Below are 18,198 nucleotides of genomic sequence, written 5' to 3'. Positions count from 1 at the left end.
AGCATCCCACTATCAGTGACTGCATATTATGTCTGTTCTTTTGTGACTGGGTTATCTCACTCAGGATGATCTTCTCTAGATGCAGCCATTTTCTTAAGAATTTGGTTAAGTCATTGTTTCTGGTGGCTGAGTAGTATTCCATTGTGTGTATGGTCTTAGAAGTCACTTAGATAAGCAGCTATGATAAGACTGCCAATACTTAAAGCAAAGAACTTGAAGGTTGCTTTACTGTGCCTACCTGTGTTAAGCAGTGCTCTTCATAAAACGGAGAAAAGGGGAAAGCCAATGTATTTCACATCTTATCTTCATATTATATGTGACAGTATCATAGAAAAAGTTTAGTGAGAGGTCATTCTTCCTTGGCCTGGAAAACATTACTAATAATGTTCTATCGTTGGATTGCAAATTAATGAGAAAAAAATCTCCGGAAACACCTGTACACCCTAATTACTTTTCTATTTTGCATAAAATCTATTATGAAGAAAACAAAGAGGGATTTAGAAATGGGAAGCTATAAAATGTTACTTGTAACAGATGACAGATGGGGAATTGGGCAGGAAATCTACTTATCAATTGAACAAATATTGAGTCTTTCCCACTTCTCTTGTGCTCACTACCAGTGGCATTAGCGGTACTATTCTATACATAGTAGCACTGAAGTCGTCTGCTTAACACTGGTTAATTATGAAATTCAGACACAGTGTTTGACTTGTGTTTTTAAAAATCCCTTTAGAATATTTTAAGTTTTTATTCAAATGTTACATTTAAACTAAGATTATCAGTATAGGAAGGAGGCCTTATTTTAAACAAATACAGTATATTCAAGTCATCATTCTTTTCAGGTATCAGAGATTAAAATAAAGTACATCTTCTCACTGTCTCTTTGAGATTACTTTTCTTTTTTCTTTTTTATTAGATATTTTTACTTACATTTCTAATGTTATCCCCTTTTCCTGTTTCCCCTCTAGCATCCGTCTATACTTTTATCCTCCCCCTTTCTTCATGAGATTGTTCTCCACACACTGACCCACATACTCCCTTGCATTTCCACTGCCTCGAATTTCAAACAATGGGCATTGAGCTTCAAGGGCCTAGAACGTCTCCTCTCTTTGATGCCCAATACAACCATCCTCTGCTACATATGCTCCTGGAGCCATGGGTCCCTCTTTGGTTGGTGGTTTAGTCACTGGGAGGTCTGGGGGTCTGGTTAGTTGATATTATTCTTTCTGTGGGTTTGAAAACCTCTTCAGCTCCTTTAGTCCTTTTTCTAATTCCTCAATTAGGATGCCAGTTCTCAGTCCAAAGGCTTGTTGAGAGAATCCACTTATGTATTTGTCAGACTCTGGTAGAGCCTCTCAGGCAGGAGACAGATATTTTGGGCTCCTGACAGCATGTACTTCTTGGCATCCAAAATATTGTCTGCATTTGGTGACTGTATATGTGCTGGATCTCCAGGTGGAGCTGTCTCTGGATGACCTTTCTTTCAGTTTCTGCTTCACACTTTTTCTCTGTATTTCCTCTTGTGACTATTTTGTTCCCCCCTCTAAGGACTGAACCATCTACTCTTTGGTCTTCCAACTTCTTGAGCTTCATGTGGTCTTAGGATTATATCTTGTCTGTGTATTGTATTCCAAACTTTGGGGCTAATATCTGCTAAAATATAAGTTCTCCTGTTATTGGTGGGGCATATACAAGAGCCTATGTGCATCTCTAAACTTGTGTTGATATATTGGGTAACCAAAGCATTGGGTATGACATCTTTCTATATCTTCAGTCAAGAAGCAGTCTTATCATGCCGTAATTAAAAAAATATTCATTGGGGCATTTTCCCCTTTTTATTGGAAATTCTTTGCATATATATTTCAGATGTTATCCTTTTCTCACAATCCCATTCCACCTCCTCCTCCAATTTCCACCTTGAAGGTGCTCCTTCTGCCAACCACCCTCTTCCACCTCAGCACCTTGGCATTCTGCTACACTGGGAAAAGGAGCCTTCACTGGACCAGAGGCCTCTCCTCCCATTTATGTCAGACAATGCCATCCTCTGCTGTATATGTACCTGAAGCCATGGATCTCTCCAGGCAAATGCAGTGGTTGCTGTTTTAGTCCCTGGGAGCTGTGGTTGGTTTAGATAGTTGATAATTTTGTTCTTCCCATGGGTTGCAGACACTTTCAGTTCCTTCAGTCCTTAATGATTTAGTCAATGTTCTTAAGTAGAGAAGTGAAAGGTAGAGTCTTCTATGCTTTAAGATACCTGCAATATGCAATAGTGGTGGTAAATATAAACTGTACATTGTTCTTACAAGAACAATTACTATGTGATTATTCTCAAGGTTTTATTTTAAAATATACAACGAAGTGTACAAAAAGAAGTATAAGTGATTATCTAAACCTTTATTTTTTTAATTTTGAAAATATGATTTTCAATTTATTTTTTAGGAAGTGGTAACATTTTTACTATTTAATTTTAATGCAGATTAAAACTTCAAAGAAATAGTTTATTATAAGCCATAATTGAGATGCTTATACCTTCTGAATACTACTTTTTTAAAAACAACTTTATTTTAAAAACAAAGATAAATGCACAAATTTTAAGCATTTTTGCATAAAGGTATAAAAATATATTTTTGTCAGTTCTTGGTTTTTTTTTTAAAGTTTGATAGTGTGCATTATGATCTTACTAGTTACAATGAGCATAAAGTACATGTAAAACAGATGTAACCAGAAATTAGTCAAAGTTTTCTTGGTGTGTAAGGATTAAACATAATGTTTTTTTTTCTTTTCTTTTCTTTTTTTTGTCTTAAACTTCATATAGTCTGTGAGTTGTTTCTGGGGTGTTCAGAGCTTTCTGGGGTTAGTATCCCATTATCAGTGACAGCATATTATGTCTGTTCTTTTGTGACTGGGTTATCTCACTCAGGTTGATGTTCTCTAGATGCATCCATTTTCTTAAGAATTTTGTTAAGTGATTGTTTCTGATAGCTGAGTAGTACTCCATTGTGAAAATGTACCACAAATTTAGTATCCATTCATCTACTGAAGGACATCTGGGTTCTTTCCAGCTTCTGGCTATTATAAATAAAGCTGCTATGAACATTGTGGTGCATATATCTTTGTTGTATGTTGGAGCTTCACTGGGGTACATGCCCGTAAGTGGAATAACTGGGTCTTTAGGTAGTACTATGTCCAATTTTCTGAGGAATCACCAGACTGATTTCCAGAGTGGTTGTACCAGTTTACAACCCCACTAACAGTGGAGAAGTGGTCCTCTTTCTCCAAATCCTCACCAGCATCTGCTGTCATCTAAATTTTTGATCTTGGCCATTCTGAGTGGTATGAGGTGGAATCTCAGGGTTGTATTGATTTTCATTTTCCTGATGGCTAATGATGTCGAGCACTTCCTTAGATGCTTCTCAGTCATTCAGTATTCCACAATTGAGAACTTTTTGTTTAGCTCTGTACCCCAATATATAAAACCTTTAAAAGATTAGGATTAAGAGTAAATATAGCAGGTGAAGGTTTTTATAAAGTGAAGGTAAACTAAAAACCATGAATTAGATAAGAGAAATCCTGTCGGTAATGATTGATATAAACAAAGTTCTGGGGCCTATTTAAGAAGAAAAGGAGAGTATTGAGAGTCTCTGGGTAAAAAGCATTTTTTTACCTAATGAATATGTCTTAAAGCTAGACTTGGTGTTCTACTAAGGGTGTTGGGCTTGCAATACAGTGACATGAATTTTAACATTTTACTTAGTATAGATACTATTATGGTTCATAATATCTAGAAAATATAAAAATAAGCATTATGTGTTTTAGGTATTTATACAGAACTTAATCATAGAATATAAAAAGTATAAAATGTATATAAATATTAAATAAGCACAACTGTGAGATGCAACATATTTACCAACTTTCTTCTTCCTTTTGTGTTTTTTCTTTTGCAATTTACTTTCAATGTAATCCATTTTTCCTTGGCAGTCCATAAGACTACTACTATTTCCATTTCAGCTTTATGAAAATAAAAATATACATGCTATCATCTATCCAGTAGGAAACAGATTATTGTTGTATATGTAAAGATTTGGTAGTTTATTTGTGGGTTATGAAACTTTGAGACCCAATTAACTTACCATTTTTCTTAATCAGTGTCTTAGAATTTTCATTGCTGGAAAGAGACTCTATGACCAAGCCAACTTTTATAAAGAAAAATATTTCATTGGGGCTGACTTTCACTTTCAGAGCATTAGTGCTTTATCATCACTGCAGGAAGCAAGGTAGAATACAGGCAGACAAGGTGGTAAAGCAAGAACTGAGTATTCTACATCTGAATCAGAAAGCAGCTAGAGGGAGATTAGTAGTTCCATATTTAGGAGAGTTTGAGCATAGCAAAGCCCATCCCCACAGAAAAATACTTCCTTCAAAAAAGACACAACTCATGGTAATGCTAAACATTACTAGCCTAAACAATTTCAACCCCCCACAGTCAATATTCTATGCTTTTATATTTCCATTTTGATAACCATCTAACAAGTATTTACTTCAGAAAACAGGTTTAACTCATAGTGTTGATTGTAGTTATCTATGTTTAATAGTCTGTGATCATAACCAATAAAATTAACTTTCTTTCTGACTTTTATTATGAACCATCAGTTTTGGGCCAATTTTCTATAAAGATATGCTAATCTTTATCACTTGGTTTTCAGGAAAATGCACACACACACACACACACACACACAGAGAGAGAGAGAGAGAGAAGGGGGGGAGAGGGAAAGGGGGAAAGAGAGAGGGAGAGGGGGGTGTTTCTGTATTACCCTACTCTTTGACTCGAATAGTTCACTTTGGCTAATCACACATATAACATCTGTGCTTACTCTTAACATCATCACTGTGCTCTCAGAGACAAATACAAGACTTAGAACATGCTACAGCTGCAAGACTCCACTGGAGTTAATGTTTTCCAGAACACAAGTTTTGAATAAGCACTACTCTTGTCTTTAAAACATACACTTTACTGAACCTATTTAAATTCTGTCCAACATTTAAAATATTTTAGTTTTGCAGCTTTAATTTCTGTTGCACATAATTATATATTTTCTATTCTATATTCATATTTAAAATAATATATCACAGGATTCAAACTCAGAGTAGGTAATACTCTACTTTACATGATAGTATCTAGGACAGTAACAAGCATCTGGTCATTAAAAAACTTGTGGCATGTCAAAATAGATAATTTTATATGCTATTTGGTAATGAACAAATGTGTCTAGTAACATTTCATCACATAAAAGTCAACATTCATTATGTAGGTGACACTATTGTCATGTTTGCAATAGATTAGGCAACAGACAGTGCAATGAAAAGAATTTCACTTTAGAAGAAGAAATATCCAGTGTAAATTGTAAATGATGGAAAATACAAAAGGAGGGAAAATAGAATTTCTTAGAGAAAGATAATGTTCTTCTGGGTATTTAAAAGAATGTAAATGATACACAAACATGATACCTCAGTTGTATTTATTCTGCAGATGTTTTCATGTTTATTGTATTTCTTCCAACATAAAATGTAAATTTCATAAAAAGTATTATTTTCCACACCTTTTATTATATCATTTTTGTGTCAGTTACCTCTTTGGGTGCCTTAATGAGGTATTTTTTAGGAAACAATATAAAAGATGATAAATGTATTTGATCTTATACTTGGAGAAGACACTTTATTTTTGTGAAGCCTCAGTGGTAAAATCAACTCATGGCTGTGGTTGTATGAACTTGTTCACATCTGTGTGAGTCAGGAAGCAAAGAAAGAGGACTGTAGTCATTCATCTTGCTTGTTCTCTCTCTTTTTATGATGTCTGGACCTGTGTGGTGGTGTCATCCATTTTCAGTATATGTATTCGTTCCTTAGAAAACTCTTAGAGATACAACTATCCAGATGTCTTAGGTAAGTTTATACTGCTGTGAACAGATACCATAATGAAGTCAACTCTTATAAAGGAAATTTTTAATTGAGACTGGCTTACAGGTTAATATGTTTAGTCCATTATTATCAAGGCAAAAGCATACATAGCAGTGTTTAGGCAGATGTGAAGCTTCAGAAACTGAGAGTTCCACCTTTGTTTCAAAGGCAGCTAGCAAAAGACTTCCTTGTAGCTAAGACAAGACTCTTAAAACCCACAACCGGAGTGACACACTTTCTTTAAAATGGCCACACTTACTCTAACAAGGCCACATTTTTAAATATTGCCATTACCTTGGCCAAACATATACAAAATACCACACCACATGTGCCTCACAACTATATGGGTGTATCACATAATCATCCAGGTGTACCTCACAAACATAAAAATGTGTCTCACTATTATCCAAGTATACATCAAATTCTCATGGGTGTTTCTCATTCAAAATAAGTTGTTAATAAAAAGTAGAAATCAAAACCTCCCTATAAATGACAATCATCTGTAATACACTCTTAGTATTAACTACTTATTAATGAACACAAGGGATTTGCAATGTTTTGGGTAATAGTGCTTTATGTGCTTGATTGTGAGAAGCATCCGGTGGTAAAATGCAGCCATAGAAGAGCAAAAATTTATAAGGATTATTTAGGGAGATATTGAATATGACCCATAAAATTTAAAAATAAGAAACAGTATTTATAACAGTTTAGCTCTGATTTCTCTAACCCTTAGACAGGGCCTTGGTCCTTAGAGAAAGTATGTTTCCCTAGATATGAATTAGAACTTCCATAAATATATATGTTGGCATCTTTGTTGCTGATTAACAAGTTTTAAGGAAATGTGGCATCTTGAGGGCCTTCAATACCAAGGCATGAACGCCTTGGTTGATTACTTACTTGATAGTAATATCGGATGGTAGTGAAGAGGAGTAAAAGCAGGGGTATAGTTAGAAATATGAAATGGATGCTTTCCTAGAGAGATACCTGATACCAAAGTTAAATCAGAGAGCTACTACAGCTGATAAAAAAAGTTCAGCAAAGTAGATGGACAGAAAATTAACTAAAACAAATAAGTCGCCTTTGTTTAGTCAAAGAATATAAGGGCGGAGAAAGAAATTAGAGAAACAACACCCTACACAATAGTCACAAATAATATAAAATATCCTAGTGTGACTATTCAAGCATGTTAAGAATCCATATGACAAGAACTTCAAATCTCTGAAAAAAGAATCTTAGAAGACTGCACAAGATGGAAAGAGCTTCATGTTTATGGACTGGCAGGATTAATATAATAAAAATGGCTATTTTACCAAATATAATGTACATATCAATGCAATCACTATCAAAATCCCAACTAAATTCTTCATTGAACTAGTAAGAGCAATTTTCAAATTCCTTTGGAATAACAAAAACCTAGGATAGTATAAACTATTCTCAACATTAAAAGAAATTCTAGGGAAATCAACATCCCTGACCTCAACAAGTATTACAAAACAATAGTGATCAAAACTACACGGTCAATCAGTAAAATAACATTGAAGACCCAGAAATGACTTCACTCTCCTGCTGTCACTTGACCTTTGAAAAACGAGCTAAAGCCATCTAGTGGAAAAAGGATAGCATTTCCAACAAATGGTGCTGGTTCAAGTGCAGGTCAGGATGTAGAATAATGCAAATTGACCCATTCCTATCTCCTTCTACAATGCTTACCTCTAAGTGTATCTAGGACCTCTACATAAAACAAATAAACTGAGTATAATAGCAGAGAAAGTGGGGAAGAACCTTGAATAGATGGGCACAGGGAAAATCTTTTTGAACAGAAGACCAGTGACTTATGCTTTAAGAGCAACGATCGTCAAATAGGACTTTATAAAATTGAAAAGCTTCTGTAAAGAAAATAACACTGTCAGTAGGACCGAATGACAACCCACTGTTTGGGAAGAGGTATTTACTAACCCTATAGAGAGCTAATATCCAAACTACAGAAAGACCTAAATATCCAAAATATACAAGAAACTAAAGAAGGTAGACCCAAGAGAAACAAATAACATTATTAAAAAGCAGAATACAGAGCTAAATAAAGAATTCTCAACCAAAGAATCCTAAATTGCTGAGAAGCATTTAAAAATGTATTCAGCATCCTTAGTCATCAGGAAAATGCAAATCAAAACAGCCCTGTGATTCTACCTCACACTAGTCAGAATGGCTAAGATCAAAAATACAGGAGATGTTCCTAAGAATGTGGAGAAAGAGGAACACCCTTCCATTGTTGGTGGGACTACAAACTGGTAAAATTACTTTGGAAATCAGTCTGACAATTTTGAGAAAATTTAAAATTGTTCTACCTGAACACCCAGCTATACTACTCCTGACCATATACCCAAATGATGCTCCAACATATAACAAAGACACATGCACCACTATGTTCAGAGCAGCATTGTTTATAATAGCCGGAAGCTGGAAACAACACAGATGTCCTTCAACAAAAGAATGGTTACAGAAAATGTGATACATATTCACAATAGAGTACTATGCGGCAATTAAAAACAATGACTTCATAAAATTCCTAGGCAAATTGATGAAACTAGATATATCACCCTGAGTGAGAAAACCCAGACCCAAAAGAATACACATGGAATGTGCTTACTAAAATGTGGATATTAGCCCAAAAGTCCATAATTCCCATGATACAACCCACAGGATATATGGAGAAGGAAGACAGGTAATGGATGCTTCAGTCCTGCAATGAGGAGGGAATCAGTTTATTTGTGGGATGTGGAAGAAAATGGGAACTGGGGGAGGTTAAGAAGTGGAGGGGGGCAGGAATTAAGGATAGCAGCTTCTGGATCTGGAGGAGATGTGAGAAAGATACAAAGGTTCAGGAAATTGAAACATATATAGCAAGGTGTGTGTGTGTGTGTGTGTGTGTGTGTGTGTGTGTGTGTGTGTGTGTGTGCATCTGTGTGTTTGTGTGTGTCTTTGTGTGTGTGTGCATGAGTTTGTGTGTGTGTGCATGTGTAACTAGAGCTAGCCACTAGAGTGTCCCAGAAACCAGGCAAATGTGAGTCTTCCAGGAGCCACTGGTGACAACTTTAGCTGAAATGCACAGAGTAGGGAGCAATAGATTCTGTAGAGAGCTCCTCCAGGAGATAGGCACTGCTCCTGGTAGAGAAATGGGGACACCCACCCATTTCAAAGTTTTTAACCCATGTTAAAATGTTACTGTCTAAAGAAAGAACAGAGACAAAAAACTGGAATAGAGACTGAAGGAAGGAACAACCAAAGACTGTCTTATCTGGGGAATTTATCATGTCTTCCTAACACTGTTACTGTGGTTAAGAGGTACTTGCTGACAGGAACATAATGTGGTGGGTCCTGAGGTCTGATCAGCAACTGAAAAAATACAGATGTGAATGATTGGAACCAACCATCAAATGGAGCTCATGAACCCAGTGGGGTAGATAGCAGAAGAATTAGAGAAGAGGAGGGGAATTGCAGCCCCATTAGAAGAACAGTGTAGCCTGGCCTGACCACTCATTGCTCCCAAAGTCTAGACCACCAACCAAGGAGCTACCTGTATGGATCAATGGCTCCAGATACATATATAGCAGAGGATGGCTTTGCTTAACAGCAAGAGGAATGGAGGCCCTGAGTTCGGGGAGGCTAGATATTCCAGAGTAGGGAGATGCTGGAACAGTGGAGCGGGAAAGTATGGGTAGATGGGGAGCACCCTCATACAGGTAAAGAGTAGAGGGTGTGTGAAATGGAGAACTGGTAACCAGGAAGAGGGATATCCTGTAATGGGTTGGTAGAGGTTGGAACCAGAAGTGTGATATTATTTGAAATGTAAATGAATAGAATTATTAATGAAAAAAATCACAGTACATCATAATAGAGGATTCAGAAGAATGCACATAGCACAGATCTAGAAAACTCTCACCTGAGGACTAGTTCTTAAAGTCAGATGAGAAATAAGTATATCACTCAACCCTCTCTAAAGAAGATTCAGAAGCAGATGAAGACCCTTTCAAAAAGCCACTCTTCAAGATACAGACAATAAAAGACCATGAATGCTCATAACTTCTATACTTAATGCTCATGGAACATCATGGAATAGATCGTGAAATGAGTATAAGAGCAAGAGGACCAGGACCTGACATATACTGGGACATGCCTTCTTTATATGACCATGAAGTTGTTTGTAAGAAATATCAACAACACAGTTATGTATCTAAAACCAAAACATGACAACACCAACTGTCATGCTAACATGTATGGGGAATTCTCACAAGGCTGACTCTCTAGATGAGAAGCTACAGTCAATTAATGGTTACAGAGAGAGGGAGAAAAAGTTATGTCTAGTGATGAGCCCACTGATAGGACAACAAGTCTAAACTGAATAAGGAGACTAGAAGAATCTACTTAGCAACGCCATTATCAATTATGCATAATAAAAATTTTTCTAATACCTTCATAATGAAAGAAAGTTACTTCTTTACATCTGCTTCTCCTTCAAAGGTTCAGAGACCAACAGCACTGCCAATTGGAAACTAAATGTCCATTTTCAACTTCATAGGTATTACATTGTTTTTGTTAATCTATGTTCCATGCACAGTGATGTATTTGTTGTATCCCATCAAACTGAAATATATAGCTTGGAATAAAGGACTTAAAATAATAATAATTTCAAAATAGACATATTAAGGCACTATTGAGTATGTTATTGTTGGTTATATTATTGTCCTCGGGTCCCTTCTCAATTTTTTTTTTTTTTTTTTTGCTTCCTGTACACAGTGAGGGGAAGAGTTGTTGTATACCTTTGCTGCTATCATGTCCTGAAAAAGAGATGAAGCAAGAATATTTGTGCTTCACTTGAACAATATTTCTTCTAAAGAGGAAATTTTGGTGACCCTTATAAAACTCTAACACTGTAGGTATCACATAGAATTTCTACGTACATGAACACAGGCCAGGAAGGCATTGTAGGCAACACGGTTATCTATCCATCATGGTCAAGATAGCTAGAATGTGACATATAAGCACCATGTAATAATATGTAACCTTCAGATATATTCCAAGAATGCCCTTAGTGCTTCTTTAAAATTACTATGTGAAGTTGGGGAGATGATTCTGTAAATGAACACACTTAGTGAAGACATGGGCATCTGACTTCAAATCCCCAGTGTGCCAGATAAAGTCAACATCTCGATCTGTTCTTCACTTGTGCCTGCACTAGTTTATATACTTGCAAACTGACATGCATGCATCATACAGGTACACAAGTAACACACACATGCAAATATATAAATGAACAAGTATGTCTTTTAATTTAAAATATGGAATTTAAGATTATGATTCAAGAAATTCACAAATACGAAATTTGATGTACACAAAACAATTTTAATAAAAAACTTTATATATGCAATTTATTTATGTAGATATGTGTGTCAATATTTGTGTGAGTTCAGATATGTGTACATGTACTGCCTTGTCTTATATAGGGCCTTATGTTGGTCTTAAGGTGGCAAACCAACTGCCTCAGGAGTCTGGCTTTATCATAGCTCTAGGGATCTGAATGCAAATTACATGGCAATGAGTCATCTCCCAAGCTCCAACATGTAATTCCACAATAAAAATATGTACATGAAGTACAAGAGAATCAATTTTGTTTTTGAAATAAAATCTATTCCTTTTTGTTATGAAAGTGTATCTATAGATTTCCACTTGTAAAATCAACGTTGTGATGTTAAGAATTTCTATTAAAAATGATACACATTGCTCTTTCCTGACTCCCACAGCAGGTCCTTTTGGTTTTCTGTTTATTCTTACGCTATGTACTTATAGCTCAAGATTTGGAGCTAGAAACCTCACATGGGAGAGAACATGTTTTACTGTGGTCCCTGAGACTAGGTTGCTTCACTTGATATTATATTTCCTAATTTTATCAATTTACCTGCAGAGTTCATTGATTCCTTGCTATTTCCAGCTAAAAAATAGTCTATACATATATGTAGTACATTTATTAACCATTTGTCAGATGTAGGAAATTTGGATTGCTTCTATTGCCTAGTTATTGTGAGTAGAAAATCAATGAACATGGCTGAGAAAATAATACATTTAGTTCTTTAAGCATTTTCAAACCCACATGCACATGGCTCTTTACAGATATGGTGCAGGCAAAGGTTTGTTGTAGATAAAAGGGAGAGCACAAACATAGGCAGGGATATCTGGAAGAGTCCAAGTTGAATATTACACTGATCCAGCACATATGTGGAAGGAATTGTGGGGACAGGGGTGGGGTAGGGTAGAGTAAAGAAGAGGGTGAAAAGGGAGAGCAGAGAGGAGAGAGCCTGCTGACCAAGTAAGGTTGCCTGGGACAAGAGACTGACTGGTCAAGAGTGTTTAAGGTAGAGCAAAAGAGTCAGGTAACAAAAATGGCCGGATAATGTAGGGAAAGAGAGCTAGGAGAAAGACAACCAGCATCTGGAATAGAAAAGTTTAGCAGAGGAAGCCAGGTATGCCAGCCATACATGCAGTAGATAGAGACAGAGGGATGGTGGGAGCAGCTGGGTAACCAGTCTGCTTTGATATATTCAATTAGCAAATCTGCAGTTTTTCTGGCATTTGAAACCTAACAACTTCATGTGTCCATATTGTATAGCTCGTGGCTAGGAAACTGTACAAAGTTCCCATTTGGCAGGGCTTGTTGTTGGCCAACATGAGAAAGATAGAGGAGAAAACACACTCATTTTTTAAGGACACGTTTTTAAATGTTTGTATCAACTAATTAAGCAAAACTCTATCAAACCAGAGGTGGTGACTCACAGCTTTAATCCCAGTACCCAGGATGCAGAGGGAAGGGAATACAGAGAAAGGCATCTGCAAGTATGCGACCACCCTGTTCTACAGAGCAATTTCCAAGGTATACAAAGAAACCCTGTTAAAAACAAAGCAAAACTACCTATAATCAAATACACACATCTAGTTTAGAGAAAGTCTGGGAAGCCTGGTCTGAGACTTTGAGCTATGTACCCAGCTGCAGAAGTAAAAGCATTTTCTGCTGTAGTGTGAAAATCACCTCAAGTTGGAACTTCAGCATTGAAAATTTATGGACTGTTTAAATCTAACGTTTAATATGAAGACTTGAAGTAAAATATCAGTCTGATTATGCCGATAGGCATGTCTTTGGGAAATAGCTTTGATTGTTCACTGATAAAAATAGGTAGTCTTAGCATACTGAGGGTAACAACATTCCCTATGCTGATGGTCTGAAGCAGCATCAGAAACCAAGTTAACCATGATCCTAAAAGAGTCAGAGAGAAGTGTTACTCCATGGTTTCTATCCAAGTTCTTGCTTCTATTTCTGAGGGAAGGAAGTTAAAAGTATTACAGACAACTAAAGAATGCTAAGAGCAGAAGAAATAGTCTTCTGTTGGGGTAGTCTTTTTGTGCACTGTCTAAAGGTTGTTTTGTTATGAAAATCTTGTTTTCAGTACTGGCAAAGAGTGGAGTTCTGGCTGGAACATCACCTGTCTTAGTATTTTGTAAACATATACTCCCTCATCTTCTGATTGGTTTAATAAAGATCTGATGGCCAAGAGCCGAGGCAGAAGTGGAAAGATGGTACTTTCAGGCAAAGATTAGCTCTCTGGGAAGAATCAGGCACAGGGGATTCACCAAAGCAACATGGAGGTGGAAAAAACAGATACTGGGACCAAATCCCCGAAGAGGGATTAGACCATGTGGAAAACGTGGACTAGAATAAATGGCTTACTTTAAGTTAGATGAGCTCACTGGGATTTAGCCAGCAAAGGCTTAACTTTTAATAAATAATAATAAGTCATTGTGTCATTACTCAGAAGTTATAGGGTTTGAGACAGTGTAGCTATAGTCTTCCCCAAGAAGCAATCCAATTGGTTTTACAATAGTAATACATCAGTTTTAAAAACATAAATACAAGTAACTTTACACAGACTGAACAATTTGTACTAATGTACTTAGGACTATTTTGGAACAACAACTAAATAAAATAGGCCATAAATTTGAAAGCCAGGAGGGGTTGGATCAGAGGTTTTGAGGAGAAAAATGGGAAGGAGAAAAAGGTGTAATTTTAATAACATAAGTAAAATAAATGAAGAGAAAATATTAACATTGCTATCATGTTTATTGTGGTTAAATGGTTTCATTTGAACTCAATATTTTATTCTCTTCCATTTTGTCATAAAGATGAAAATTTAAGGGTAATACACACTGTGAGTTTTGTCACATAGTGGTGTTTGCTGAGTAAGCTTTATTTGCACAAACATTTAACTATAGTAGTAACTATCCTGGTTTGTAAGAGCCAAAGTAGTCTCTGTTTCTGATCATTCATTATCTCAGCATTTTGAATGGGAATGTTCTCTCTTTCATTAAAAGCCTCCTTCAAGAAAGATAACCTCTGGGCTGGAGAGATGGCTCAGTGGTTAATAGCACTTACTGTTCTTCCAGAGGCCCTGAGTTCAATTCCTAGCAACCACATGGTAGCTCAGAACCAACTGTAATGGTATCTGGTGTCCTCTTCTGGTGTGTTTGAAGACAACTACAGTGTACTCATATAAAAATAAAATAAATAATTCAAAAAAGAAAGAAAATGAATAAGCATTAAAAAAAGAAAGATAATCTTTGATCTAGTTCATCTTTGCCAGAATTACAAAAAAAAAAAAAAACATGACTGAAGCTCTGAAACCTCAGGTGTTCATGCTACCACATGGGACTCCCTAAGCAAGTAGTAATTATTGCCCACTTCCTGACTTATTTTATAAATAATAAATAAATAAGTAAATAAATAAATAAATAAATCCAGAAGTTACTTGTAAAGGGAGAACAAAAATGTTCAGATAATACCACTGTTCGAGATATATTTTTTGTTGTTGTTTTATTTTATTGTATTACAGAACAAATTCAAAATAAGTGACTTATTTTATAATTATGTAATTCTTTTTCATTTATTTAAAGATTTCAAAGAACTATTTATTATTAAGTCCTGAAAATTTAGTACTGTAAGTAGTAAAGCATAGCTTTAAGTGACAACTGTGGTATCCTGGTTTTTGTTTTGTTTTTGTTTGCTTTAAAGATTTATTTGTTCTTTTATGTATATGAGTACACTGTAGATTTCTTCAGTCACACCAGAAGAGGGCACCATATTCCGTTACAGATGGTTGTAAGCCACTATGTGGTTGCTGGGAATTGAACTCAGAATGTCTGGAAGAGCAGTCAGTGCTCTAAACTGCTGAGCCTTCTATCCAGCCCCTAATTGTGGTATCTTTGTTAGATTAGGGTTACTATTGTTTCAATGAAACACAACCTGGGGAGGAAAGAGTTTATTTGGCTTACACTTTTACATTATATGTCCTCACTGAAGGTAGAAACTCAAGCAAAGCAGGAACCTGGAGGCAGGAGCTAATGCATGAAGGGGTGTTGCTTACTAGCTTGAGACCCATGGATTTCTCATCCTTCTTTCTTATAGAACAGAAGACAACCAGCCCAGAGATAGCCCAAACCACTTTGGGCTTGTTACTCCCCTGTTGATCACTAATTGAGAAAATACCCTACAGTATTGCTATAGCAAGTTCTTATAGAAGAATTTTCTTAATTGAAATTTGTTGTGGTAAATATTAAAAGGATGGTTTAACCTTTGATCCCATGCTTTGACGGCTCCCAGGGGCCAGCTGGCATTGTGAGGTTCACTCTACCACCCTGCAGCTTCACTCCTGGGTAGATATGACTCCCCTGGTGTGTTGTTTTCACTTACTTCTTGGCATGCTGTTGCTAAGCCATAGGCAGACACATCTCAACTCTTGCAGGCTTTATGTGCTGTCACTACACCCTTTGAACTCAATCATTTAGCCGCAACAAAGAACAGACCAAACTACTCTGATTTAATAGGCACAATATAGTTTGTCAACCTACCTATGCAAAATGGTCTTGTGCAATTCCATTCCATATAAAACATTCATAACAACCTTATTTACAAAGAGATGCACTGAGAGACACATACACCTCCACCTCCATCTTCATTCCTTCCAGAAATCTCTCTTCCAATCTCTGCCTCCTGCCTTCTCTTCTGCTACTAGACTTTTCCCCTCCTATCTCTCTCCTGTCCAATCATGTATCACCTTAACATAAACTTACATAAATTCTTTCCTTTCACATAAACATGTTGAGGACATAAGATGAATGTTATTTCTGCCAACATTCACTTCTTGTGAATAAATTTAAATAACTTTTGACATAGATAACTTTTTTGCAGTTGGAAATATAATAAACATCTTGCTTGACAATAATTTAAAATAGCCATGATCAATGTATTATGTATGCATACAAATATGTGAAGAAATACTTAGGTAGAGAAAAATACCATCATATATTAGGGCAATGATGAAGTTATAAAAAACTGCCTATTGTATTGTGGGAAAAGACCCTTTAAGGAGAAAGTTGGCTCTTGGGAAGTCCTACATTGGAATTATTTCCTTACCTATAGTACATTTTACACTGATGTCTTCAACTTATTCATTAACTACCAGTTCATTTCTAGAACTAACTTATAAGCAGTTCCCTATATTTTTTTCCACTAAAGTAAATTGTGTTAAGTATTCCATCTTTACTTTTAGTGTAGTTTGGACCACTGCTCTACTGTGTGTATCTGCAGTGTGGCATATCTTCCTGAACAAAATTTGTGTTTCTGCTGAATGTAATGTGTTTGTGCATCTACACACAGTAAAGATTATAACAACAGAAACTTCTTGATACAATGCTCTATATTACTTCCAGTTGTATTTTTTCCAAGATTTTTGTTGATAAAATTTGCCTGTAACTATTATGTGTCATTTTGAACTTAAAATGACCAAAGCTGCTACTGTAACTGCAGTTCAAATAGTTCTTCAAACTCCACACCAATTAAAGCTCATCACAAATTTGACTTCCATTAGTCTCCTCCTGGTTGGGAATACTTTCAAGTCTCAGGCCACTTAGTACAATTATCCATGGCAATTATAGTGTCAAAAGGCCAAAGAAGATAAATTCTTTTAAAGGACACCCTCTTCTTATGTATCCAAAATATACACTGGCTGATGATACATGCACAAGAATATTCTATAAATTATATAGTACATTGTAGTCTGACTTTTTGGAAAAACACAATTTCTCCATTACTATCTGCTTCCAGCATGAGACGCATATTTTTATTTGTTTTGTTTTATTTTGTTTTGTTTTTCACATTTGATTAAAAAAATTACTGTGGCAAATTCCAGTGAAGGACAAACATTTTAAAATGAACACTGACAATGTGACCTTTGACTCATCAACATTCAACTCTCAGTTGTCTTGCTGATTAACAAAATATTCATTAACCAGCAATCTGTCACTAGACAGTTGCAGATACTTTATCTGTCATGACAATGATCTATGGTTTGTTGACCAAAGAACCTCAGTGCTGAGTGTCCCTGAGGGAGGCACTCGCCATGGCCTTAGCCACTTAATGGTTGTGCTTCCATCATGTGCTGTCATTGACCTTGTGATAAAGGAGACTAGTTCTGACAAAAGAATAAGCCAGTACTAATCCTGAAATCACAGACTCAGCATGGCTTTCTCATATTCTCAGTGGCAAGCCCATATCAAAACTCTTAATCAGTTTCCTAACATGCCCAAGCAGCTGTGTTTTGGAAGCATTTTAACTACCTATAATTTTTCATCTGATGCACTGGGTAAATTAATGTAATTGTAATTGTTATACCATATATGCACTACCTTTGATTATTGTAAGTATTGTTCTGACCCTAGAACTTATTTTGTGCCCATGAAAATCAGAGCCTACTATGTGTCTTTGTAGAGACTTTCTTAGAAATTGATAGTGCATATCAACTAATTACTTTCATGAACTTTCTGCATACCGTGGTTACTATAGATCAGAGATTAATGATTGCACCACTAAGAGTTTTTTTTTTTTTTTTTTTGTTTTGTTTTTATTTTTAGCCTGTCAAATAGGGTGGCTTAATAAAAACATGAAAATCAAAATGAAACTAAGAAACAGAATATAAAATTATTTCTGTCCTTTATTAGTTAATATGGGACTGTTTTATAATTTGTGTTACTAATTGTTCCCCATAATTCTTCTATAGTTTGGTTTGGGTTTATCATTGAAAGAGGTTGAGAAAAGCCATTAGCCAAATTTTCAATTTCAATAATATTATTGCTATATGTCATTCA

The sequence above is a fragment of the Micromys minutus genome, assembly GCF_963924665.1.
Source record: "Micromys minutus genome assembly, chromosome: 14".
NCBI lineage: Eukaryota > Metazoa > Chordata > Mammalia > Rodentia > Muridae > Micromys > Micromys minutus.
The sequence above is the reverse complement of the archived record's forward strand: the minus strand, read 5'-3'. Positions refer to the sequence as shown.